We start from the raw sequence: 12,153 nt of genomic DNA on the forward strand, positions 1-12,153 counted from the left end.
TTCTGTTAGTTGATACTGATGCACAAGAGCTACAACCTTAACTAGGATAAATATATCTTTATAAAGATTTCTGCTGATACCACAATTATCCACACAACCACTTATATGCTTTTTGTCACTATAGATAATGGCAATATCTAGATTATTATATAAGTTGAATCACACAGTATGCATGACTTTATCTGACTTGCTTTCTCTTGGATTAATATAATTAAAATTTTGGAAACTGTCAAATTATATTACAAAGGATTGCTATTTTTTATTCCCAGCAGAATTATATGAAAGTTACAATTTCTCTTGCCAACACTTGACATGGTCAATATTTTGATATTAGCTATTCTAACAAGTGTGTAGTGATATCTCATTATAATATTTAAGTTTCATTTCCCTAATATATGATTACCATGTGCTTTTTTATCTTCTTTGGTAAAGTGTAGGTTCAAATATTTTGCCAATTTTTAATTGGGGTGGTTTTAAAAATTATTATTGAGTTTTCAGATTCCTTTTATATAATGGATTCAAGTTGTTTATCAGCTGTATAAGGTGCAAATATATTCTCCCAGTTACTTCTCTTTTAATTCTCTTAGCAGTGTTTTTTAAAATACCAAAGACAAATTTATCATATTTTACCTTTTATGAATTTAGCTTTTGGTGTCATATCCAAGAAATCTTTTCTTAATGAAAGGTCAAAAATGTTTTAAAATGTTTTCTTTTTTAAGTTTTATTAGAATTTAAGTTTTACATTGAAGTATAATTCATTTTGAATTATTTTTCTATTATGATACAGATATTAACCAAGGTTTTTTCCCCTTAGAGAGTCAGTTATTCAAGCAACATTTTCTGAGAAGACTCTCCTTTGTCAATTGATTTGCCTTTACACCTTTATAAAAAAAAAAAATCCCCGTGTTGTGTACTTATCTCTGTTCCTTTTTTAATTTCTTTTTATTCTGCTGTATTAATCTATCTGCCTATGTTAATTGAAATAACATACTGACTGGATTATTATAGGTTTAAAATAAGTCATGATATAAGGTACAGTTAGTCTTTCAGCTTTGTTCATATTTTTCAAAGCTGTTTTGGCTATTCTAAGTTTTTTTGTTTTTTTGTTTTTTTTGTATTTTCATATACATTTTTATCTAATCAACTTGGCCAATTCTTAAAAACATAAGATATATGTTGGATTTTTAATTGAGGTTATATTGAACCTATAGATTAATTTAGGGATAATTAAGATCCTTACAGTATTGAAATTCCAAATCATTAACAAAATGTATCTTTCAGTTTACATAGGTCTCTTTTTATTATTTACCAGTGCTTTACCATTTTAAGTATACAGGTCTTGCACATCTTTAGTAGATTCCTCATAAACTCTTAATATTTTTAATTTTTTATAAATGGCATTGTTTTTATTTCAATTGTTGTTTAATTTCTGTGAACTGATCTTATATTCTGCAGCCTTGTTAAAATCACTTATCACTTTTGAGTAATTTTAATAGTACCTTTTTTTTTTTATCACAGAGTAGTATTCCATGATCTATATGTACCACAGTTTTTATCCACGCATCTACTGATAGATATTTGCTGCTGCTTCCAAATTTGGGCTATCCTATATAATAAATAGTTAATATGCAAATGATCATCACTCCAACACACAAAATGGCCACCCCTATGTGATCAAAGATGGCCACCAAAAGATGGCCAGCAGGGGAGGGCAGTTGGGAGAACTAGGCCTGCAGGGGAAGACACTTTGGGGGGAGGGGGGGGCGTGACCCAGGCCTGCAGGGAAGGGAGGTTGGAGGGAACCAGGCCTTCAGGGGAGGACAGTTAGGAGTGACCAAGCCAGCAGGGAAATGTTTAGGGGTGATCAGGCAGGCAGGCAGGTGAGCAGTTGGATGCCAGCAGTCCTGGATTATGATAGGGATGTCCAACTGCAAGTTTAAGCCCTCCAGGAACAGGCCTACATGGGCAGTCAGACATACCTTGAGGGGTCTCAGATTGGAAAGGTTGCAGGCTGGGCTGAGGGACATCCCTCCGTACATGAATTTCATGTGCCAGGCCTTATAAAGCTACAATGAACATAGGAACATAGGGATATATATATTTAATGTTTCAGGTTTCTTCAGATAAATTCCCAGAAATGGAATCCCTGGGTCATAAGGCAGTTTCATTTTTAATTTTTTGAGGTAACTTAACACAGCTTTTCACAGTGGCTGCACCAATCTGCATTTCACCAACAATGCACAAAGGTTTCCTTTTCTCCGTATCCTGGCCAACTCTTGTTTGTTGAATTGTTGATGATAGCTATTCTGACAGGTGTGAGATGATATCTCACTGAAGTTTTAATTTGCATTTCTCTGTTGGTTTAGTGCCTTTTATTATCTTTTCATATGTCTGCTGGTCATCTGTATATCTTCTTTGGAGAAGTGACTTTTAGGTATTTTGCCTATTTTTCAATCAGAATGTTTGCTGTTTTTGGTATTTGTATATGTTCTTCATAAATTTTGGATATTAATCCCTATCAGATGTATCATTAGCAAATATGTTCTCTGATTCAGTGGGTTGTCTTTTCATTTTGTTGATGGTTTCCTTTGCTATGCAAAAACTCTTTAGTTTTATGTAGTCCCATTTATTTTTTTCTTTTGTTTCCCTTGCCTGAGGAGATATATCAGAAATATATTGCTATGAGAAATATCTGACACTTTACTGCCTATATTTTCTTTTAGATTTTTTATGGTTTTGAGTTTACCCTTTGCTATTGCATGGACAGACCTGAAGACCATTATGCTAGGTGAAATAAGCCAGTCAGAGAAAGAGAAGTACCATATGATTTCACTCATATGTTGTATTTAATGAAAAAAACTGATCTGCCAAGCAAAATAGAAACAAACTCATAAATAGCAGGCAGACAGCTCTTGTGCGCATGTTACGATAGTGGAAGGTGGAGGGATTTGAGCAAAAAAGAAAAAAAGACAGAGAACTCATAGACATGGACAACAGAGTGGTGATTACAGAGGTAGATTGGAAGTGGAAGAGGGCATAGAGGGGATTAATTGTGATGGAAATAAAATTTTAAAATAGTAACTTTCAGCAGTTCCAATAGGAATTTTAAATAAATTTTACCATATTTTCTACATTGACAATCAAGTTGTCTGCAAATAAAGACACATTTTCTTCTACCTTTTAAATCTCAATACCTTTTATATTTTCTTGCCCTGTTTCATTGGTTGATGTTTAATAGTAATATAATGTTGAATAGAAGTGGCAATAGTGGACATTCTTTTTCTTCATGATCTTAGAAGAAAAGCATTTATTCAGTCTTTTAGCCATAATTATGATGTTTAATTTGATGTTAGCATCACTGCTTTTTTCATAATCTAGTATACATTTTCAAGTTGAAGAAAGTAATGTCTATTATGAATTTCCTGAGTATTTTAAAAACAGAAATAAATGAAAAGTACCAAATACTTTTCAACATCTACTGAAAATATCTTGTGGGTTTTCTTCATTAGATTTTTATATTGTGGGGAATTACTTGAATTTAATTTTTGAATATTAAATCTTTCATTATTTTTATCACATTTATTCTAGGACAAATTCTACTTAGTTATAGTATTTTCAATTTGCAAAAGATTTGTTAAGAACTATGACATGTATGTTTCTGAAGGATATTGATCTATAGTTTATTTTCTTGTAATCTCCTTGTCTTAGTTTAGTATTTTGGCAATGCAGGTGTCACAAATTATTTGGGAACAATTATTTTGTCCTTATAAAAAAATTTTTTTAAAGTTTTTGTAACTGAAACCGATTTGGCTCAGTGGATAGAACGTTGGCCTGTGGACTGAAGGGTCCAGGGTTCGATTCCGGTCAAGGGCATGTACCTGGGTTGAGCGCACATCCCCAGTAGGGGGTGTGCAAGAGGCAGCTGATTGATGAGTCTCTCTCATTGATGTCTCTGGCTCTCCATCCTTCTCCTTTCTTCTCTGTAAAAAATCAATAAAATATTTTTTTTTTAAAGTTTTTGTAGTACTGAAATTTTTGCCTTTTTAAATGCTCAATAGAGTTCTTTATATATATATAAATTTTTTTTATTAAGTTATTATTTTTGTACAATTACCAATGCCCCCCCTCCCGTACATACCCTCCCTTCCCAGAGTTTTGTGTCCATTGTTTGTACTTATATGCATGTATACAAGTCCTTCAGTTGATCTCTTATCTCCCCCAGATCTCCCCAGCCTCCTCGCTGTAATTTAACAGTCTGCTTGTTGCTTTACTGTATCTATATCTATCTTTTGGTTCTTAAGTTTATAATGTTCTTTATCATCCATAAATAAGTGAGGTCATGTGTTGTCTCTCTTTCATTGACTGGCTTGTTTCACTCAGCATGATGTTCTCCAATTCCATCCAGGATGCTGCAAACGCTGAGAATTTTTTTCTTTTTTATGGCTGCATAATATTCCATTCTGTAAATGTACCATAGTTTTTGGATCCAATCATCTGCTGATGGGCTCCTAGGCTGTTTCCAAATCCTAGCTATTATAAAGTGTGCTGCTATGAACAAAGGGATGAATATATTCTTTCTGGTTGATGTTTCTAGCTTCTTGGGATATATTCCTAGAAGTGGGATTAATGGGTCAAATGGGAGTTCCATTTTCAGTTTTTTGAGGAAGCTCCACACTGTTCTCCACAGTGGTTGCACCAGTCTACATTCCCACCAGCAATGCACGAGGGTTCCTTTTTCTCCGCAACCTCGCCAACACTTGTCGTTTGTTGATTTGTTGATGTTGGCCATTCTGACAGGTGTGAGATGGTACCGCATTATTGTTTTGAGTTGCATTTCTCAGATAATTAGTGACTTTGAGCATGTTTTCATGTGCCTTTTGGCCTTCCCTCTGTCTTCTTTTGAAAATATTCTATTTAGGTCCATTGCCCATTTTTTAATTGGATCATTCATCTTACTTTCATTTAGTTGTATAAGCTGTCTGTAAATGTTGGAGATTAAACCTTTATCAGTGATAACATTTGCAAATATGTTCTCCCATACAGAGGGCTTTCGTGTTGTTTGTTGATGGTTTCCTTTGCTGTAAAAAAGCTTTTTATTTTGATGTAGTCCCATTTGTTTATTTTCTCTTTAGCTTCCATTGCCCTAGGGGAAGTATCAGTGAAGAAGTTTTTTGGCATATGTCTGAGATTTTGCTTCCTGTGGATGCCTCTAGTATTTTTATGGTTTCCCGTCTTATGTTTAAATCCTGTATCCATTTTGAGTGTATTTTTGTGTATGGTGTATGTTGGTGATCCAGTTTCATTCTTTTGCATGTATCTGTCATATAACACCACCATTTATTGAAAAGACAGTTTGACTCCACTGTATGTTCGTGCCTCCTTTGTCAAATATTAACTGAGCATAGAGATTTGGGTTGATATCTGGGTTCTCAATTCTATTCCATTGATCTATATATCTTTTCTTGAGCTAGTATCAGGCTGTTTTGAGAACAGTGGCTTTGTAATACAGTTTGAAATCTGGTATTGATATCCCTCCTACTTTACTCTTCTTTCTCAGGATTGCTTTGGTTATTCGGGGTCTTTTGGTTTTCCAAATGAAATTTTGAAGAGTTTTTTCTAGGTCAGTGAAATATGCTGTTGGTATTTTAATGGGGAGTGCATTGAACCTATAGATTGCTTTGGGAAGTATGGACATTTTGATGATGTTTATTCTACCAATACATGAACATGGTATGTTCTTCCATCTCCTTACATCTTCCTCTATCTCTTTTTTCAGGGTCGTGTAGTTTTCAGCAAATTGGTCCTTTACTTCCTTAGTTAAGTTTATTCCAATGTATCTTGATTTTTTTGGTGCGATGGTAAATGGGATTGCCTTTTTAGTCTCTGTTTCTGCAAGTTCACTATTGGTGTATAGAAATGCCATAGATTTCTTGGCGTTAATTTTGTATCCGGCTACATTGCCAAATTCATTTATTAAGTCAATTAGTTTTTTAATGGAGTCTTTTGGGTTTTTTAGGTACAATATCATGTCATCTGAAAATAAGGATAATTTTACTTCTTCTTTTCCAATTTAGATGCCATTTATATCCTCTTCTTGTCTAATTGCAATGGCTAGTACTTCCAGTACTATGTCAAACAGGAGTGGTGAGAGTGGGCAACCCTGTCTTATTCCTGTTCTTAGAGAAAATGGTTTTAGTTTTTGCCCATTGAGTATGATGTTGGCTGTGGGTTTATCATATATAGCTTTTATTATGTTGAGGTATGATCCTTGTACTCCCACCTTGTTGAGGGTTTTTATCAAGAAAGAATGTTGGATTTTATCAAATGCTTTTTCCGCATCAATTGATATGACTATATGATTTTTATCTTTCAATTTGTTTATGTGATGTATCACATTTATTGATTTGCGGATATTGTACCATCCTTGCATTCCTGGAATTATCCTACTTGGTCATGGTGAATGATCTTTGTGATGCTCTGCTGGAGCAGATTTTCTAGAATTTTGTTGAGGATTTTGGCATCTGTGTTCATGAGGGATATTGGCCTGTAATTCTCTTTCATTGAGTTGTCTTTATCTGGTTTTGGTGAGGGATATTGGCCTGTAATTCTCTTTCATTGAGTTGTCTTTATCTGGTTTTGGTATTAGGGTGATGCTGGCTTCATAGAAGGAGTTTGGAAGTGTTCCTTCCTCTTGGATTTTTTGGAATAGTCTGAGGAGGATAGGTTTTAGTTCTTCCTTGAATGTTTGGTAAAACTCTGCTGTGAAGCCATCTGGCCCTGGGCTTTTGTTTGCTGGAAGCTTTTTGATGACTGTTTCAATTTCTTCCCAAGTCACTGGTCTATTGAGATTTTTAGATTCTTCCTGATTGAGTTTTGGAAGTTTGTATTTTTCTAGGAATATGTCCATTTCCTCCAGGTTGTTCAGTTTGTTGGAATAGAGTTGTTCATAGTATTTTGTAACAATCTGTTGTATTTTGGTGGGGTCTGTTGTTATTTCACCTCTTTCATTTCTGATTTTGTTTATTTGGGTCCTCTCTCTCTGTTTCTTGCTAAGCCTGGCTAGAGGTCCATCTATCTTGTTTATCCTTTCAAAGAACTAGCTCTTGGTTTTGTTGTTCTTATGTACTGTTTCTTTGGTCTCTATGTCGTTTATCTGCGCTCTGATTTTTGTTATTTCCTTCCTTCTGCTTACACTTGGCTTTTCTTGTTGCTCTTTTTCTAACTCTTTGAGTTATAGAGTTAGATCATTTGTTACCGTTTTTTCTAGTTTTTTGCAATAGGCTTGTAAGGATATGAACTTCCCACTCAAAACTGCTTTTGCTGTGTCCCATAGATTTTGGATTGTTGTGTTTTCATTGTCATTTGTTTCCAGGATATTTTTAATTTCTTCCTTGATTTCTCTGGTAACCCAGTCCTTGTTTAATAGCATGCTGTTTAGACTCCATGTGTTTGATTTCTTTGGATTATTTTTATTATAGTTAATTTCCAGTTTTATGCCATTATGATCTGAGAAGATGCTTGATATGATTTCTATCTTCTTGAATTTGAAGAGACTTTGCCTATGTCCCAAAATGTGGTCCATCTTTGAGAATGTGCCATGTGCACTTGAGAAGAATGTATATTCTGTGGCTTTGGGGTGGAATGTTCTGTAGATGTCGATTAATTCCATCTGGTCTAGTGAGTCATTTAGGATTGATATTCCTTTGCTGAATTTTGTTTAGATGATTTGTTGAAGGATGACAGTGGGGTATTAAAATCTCCTACTATGATTGTATTGCTATTAATCTCTCCCTTAATGTCCTCCAGCAGTTTTTTTATGTACTTGAGTGCTCCTGTATTGGGTGCATATAAATTTACCAGGGTTATTTCTTCTTGTTGGATTGCTCCCTTTAGTATTATGAAGTGGCCTTCATTATCTCTTGTTATGTCCTTCAGTCTGAGATCTAATTCGTCAGATATAAGTATTGCTACCCCAGCTTTTTTTTTCATTTCCATTTGCCTGGAAAACTTTTTTCCATCCCTTCACCCTCAGTCTGTGTGCATCACTTTTTCTGAGGTGGGTTTCTTGTAGACAACAGATATATGGGTCTTGTTTTCTTATCCAATCTGTTACCCTATGTCTTTTGATTGGAGTATTTAAACCATTTACATTTCATGTTATTAATGATAGGTACTCATTTGACGCCATTTTTATTCTATACACCTGTGTTCCTTCATCACTTCCTATTTCTTTATTTTTACAGTAGACCCTTTAGCATTTCTTGCATTGCTGGTTTGGTGGAGATAAATTCCATTAGTCTTCTTTTGTCTGTGAAGCTCCTGATTTCCCCTTCAATTTTGATTGATAGCCTTGCTGGGTACAGTATTCTTGGATTCAGACCCTTCCTTTGCATGACTTTGTATATTTCATCCCATTCCCTTCTGGCCTGATAAGTTTCTGTTGAGAAATCAGTTGTTAGTCTGATGGGGGTTCCTTTATATGTAACTTTCTGTCTCTCTCTGTCTGCTTTTAACATTCTTACTTTGTCATTGGTATTTGCCAATTTAATTATAATATGTCTTGGCGTCAGTCTTCTGGGATCCATTTTGCTTGGGACTCTGCGAGCATCTTGGATTTGTGTGTGTTTTTTCTTCTCTATCTTGGGAAAGTTTTCTGTCATTATTTCTTGAAATACGTTTTCCATGTCTACCTCAGTTTTCTTTCCTTCCAGAACCCCTGTTATCCGAATATTGTTTTGTTTTGCATTGTCCCAAAGCTCCCGTAGGCTCTCCTCCTGCTTTTTAATTTTTTTTTCTAGAAGCTGCTCTAATTGTGTATTTTTTCCATCTTGTCTTCTAGCTCACTGATGCGGTCCTCTGCTTCTACTAGTTTGCTCTTGATGCTTTCTATTGAGTTCTTCATAGTAGTGATGTCATTTTTCATTTCTTCCTGAGACATCTTTATTTCCTCTTGGTTTTTCTTCATTTCCTCTTGGGTCTTACTCATATTGTCAAATTTGTCTTCCATTCTTTTTAGCCATCTTATGATCGTTACTCTGAATTCTTGCTCTGGTAGGTTGCTTGCCTCTAACTCGTTTACTTCCTTTTCTGGTGATGCCTGCTTTTCTTTCATTTTTGGGCTGTTTCTTTGTCTCCCCGTGGTCTCTCTTTACAGGATGTCTCTCTCCTGCATTGATTTAAAGGCACAAAGTACAACACAACCAGGTACAACACACAAGGCACTGAACAGAAATGTGTTTGCAATATTAATAACTTCCAATAAAGGTAACCACTAGGGAAAGGCAAATTAGGGAATAGGAGAGAAAGTGGAAGAGTAAAAAGAGAAGAGGGCAGGAGCAAAAGAAAAAGATAGGAAAAAGAGTGTCAAAATGAATTTTGGAAACAGGGAAGAGAGAGAGAGCGAGAGAGAGAGAGAAGGGGAATAAACTATATATTTGGGGATAGAATTTCAATTGAACAACCACTAACCCCAACAAATGCTGTCAGCATTTTTTTTTTTTTTTTTTTTTTTTTTTTTTTTTTTTTGTGCTGTTTAATACAGCTCAGAGAGAGGTGTGTGTGCACTTCGCACAGGGGATTGGAAATTAGATATATAAGTAGGGTTGAAATTTTAGCAGGGGGGATACAAAGAGAGTAAGGAAATCTGAAGCAGAAAAGGGTTAAGATACACAGGATAGCAAAAGGGGGAAGGGTAGAAAGAGAATGATAGTGTAAAGGTCGTGTTGAGTTAGGGTTAAACAATGTTAAAGGAGAAATGAAAATAAAATGAAGAACACTAATTCCAATGTTAAATAAAGAGAAAATAAAATGGCACTTAAAAAAAAATTAAAATCGCAGTAGTAAAAATGCTTATTGAACCTAAAAATGTAATAATTAAAAGTTAAAATCTAGTGAGGAAAAAAGGGAAAAAAATGTTTCTTAAGTAAAAGATGCAAAAAGTGAAAATTAAAAAAAATAAAAAAATAAATTTAGCAAAAAAAAATGTGCAGTTGTGAAGGCCATTCACCTCTGTTATTCTATTTGACATGTCCGTTTCTCAGTCCAGACCGTATTGCAGTTCCCTACGTTCTGCTGCACCTCAGTGGCGATTCCTTAGTTTCTTGGTTTTTGATCAAATAAAACTAATAGTAAACACAGTCAGTTTGTACTCCCGACCGTAGGTGGCAGTGTATGTGGATTGATGTCCAGTCTTTTTGGCTGCTCTAGCCTTCTTTTTCTGTGGCAATCAATGCCGGTGGTTTTTGTTTGTTTGTTTGTTTGTTTATTTTTTATTTTTATTTTATTTTTTTGCCTCGGAGCTGAATCCTGGATGATTTCTCCCTGCTTTGCTTCTCAGTTTCCAGAAAAGCAGTTTCTCCCCCTGCTGTCTCTTAGGGTCAGTCAATCTGGGTGATCTCTCCTTTGTAACCAGAAGCAAAGTGTTGCAGGGGAACCAGCCTAGGTGCGCAATGGGCAAGTCTGTGCGCACTTAAAAACAGACTCTTCGAACTCCTCTATTCTACCACCGTGTCAGATCAGAATGGGTTGCTCCCTAGAGAACCTCACTAGTAGCAACCTTGGGGACTCCCGCCCACTCTCTCGAATCACGCCAGACCCAACAGTGGGGGGCTTCTGTGGACGCAGATTTCCGGGGTCCCAGCGGCCGCACGGTCGCCGCAGCTGCCGCTTTCGCTGTTGGGACACACACCCTGCTTTATCCCTGGCAAAATCCAACCTTTCTGGGAATGCGCGTGTCTGCGCCTGTTGGATAGCCCCGATTTTTAACAATCTGTTCCGTGTCCCTTGGTGTTTTAAAAAGAGTCTCACTACTGGGGAAGATTACGCCAGACCCGGCACTGGGTCTCCCCAGGCAGGATACTCGCTGCAACACAGCCTTCTTTCGGTGCTGCTCGGCGCGGGGCGAGCAGTGGCTGCAGTTGCTGCCATCGCCACGGGGCCCCGGAACCCTCAAGATATCCCCGCAAGCTCTGACCTTTCCGTGGGTGATTGAAGAACTCCCTTGAATCCACATGTTTGCACCAATTGGGATGTCACAGCTGCTTGTTGGTCTCCTCTGCTGTGGGTTTTCCAGGCCTCAGAGAAGCTCCTTCTTTCCTGGTAAGATGGCGCAGCCTTCCCTCTCAATAGAATTCTTGGAATATTATTTGAAGTAATGTTTTCAACTAAAAATTTAATTTATTTAATAGATATAGAGCTATTAGTATTTTTTTTAGTATGAAATTTGGTAGTTTGTGAAACTAGTTCATTTTACACAATTTTCAAGTTTATTGACGTAATGCTTAAAAAGTATTCTATTATTATCCTCTAAATATCTCTAAAGATGTCACCTCTCTCATGCAAGATTTTGGTAATTTGTATTTTCTCTCTTTTTCTCCTAAACAATCCAGGTAATCATCAATCAATCTTTGAAAATGAAGAATAAGTTTTGACCTCATTAATTTTCCATTTCTGTTTTTTTTTTTTTTTTTGCTTGCTACTTTATCTTTATTATCTTCTGCTTTGTTTAGTTTTATTTTTTAATCTATATATAACTAACTAGAGGCCCAGTGCATGAAATTCGTGCAGGGGGGATGTCCCTCAGCCCAGCTTGCACCCTCTCAAATCTAGGACCCCTCAAGGGATTTCCAACTGCTTGTGTAGGCCCAATCCTGGTGGGCCTAAATGGACAGTCAGATATCCCTCTCACAATCCAGGACTTTTGGCTCCCAACTGCTCACCTGCCTGCCTTCCTGATTGCCCCTAATTGCTTCTGCTTGCCAGCCTGACCACCCTAATCATTCCCATGTCAGCCTGATTGATGTTTAACTGCTCCCATGCCAGCCTGTTTGCCCCCAACTTCCCTCCTCTGCCAGCCTGATCCTAACTGCCCCACCCTGCAGGGTTGATCTCTTCCAACTGCTCTCCCTTGCAGGCCTGGTCCCTCCCAACTGTCTTCTCCTGATAGCCATCTTGTAGTAGCCATCTTGTGTCCACATGAGGGCAGGATTTTTGTCCACATGGGGAAAGCCATATTGTGTGTTAGAGTAACGGTCAATTTGCATATCACTCTTTTATTAGATAGGATAGAGGCTGGCGCATGGGTAGGGACCAGCTGGTTTCTCTGAAGGGTATACTGAATCAGGGTGAGGTTCCTTTGGGGCATGGGGCAGCCTG

Source organism: Pipistrellus hanaki (assembly GCF_964339955.1).
Source record: "Pipistrellus hanaki genome assembly, chromosome: 3".
Lineage (NCBI taxonomy): Eukaryota > Metazoa > Chordata > Mammalia > Chiroptera > Vespertilionidae > Pipistrellus > Pipistrellus hanaki.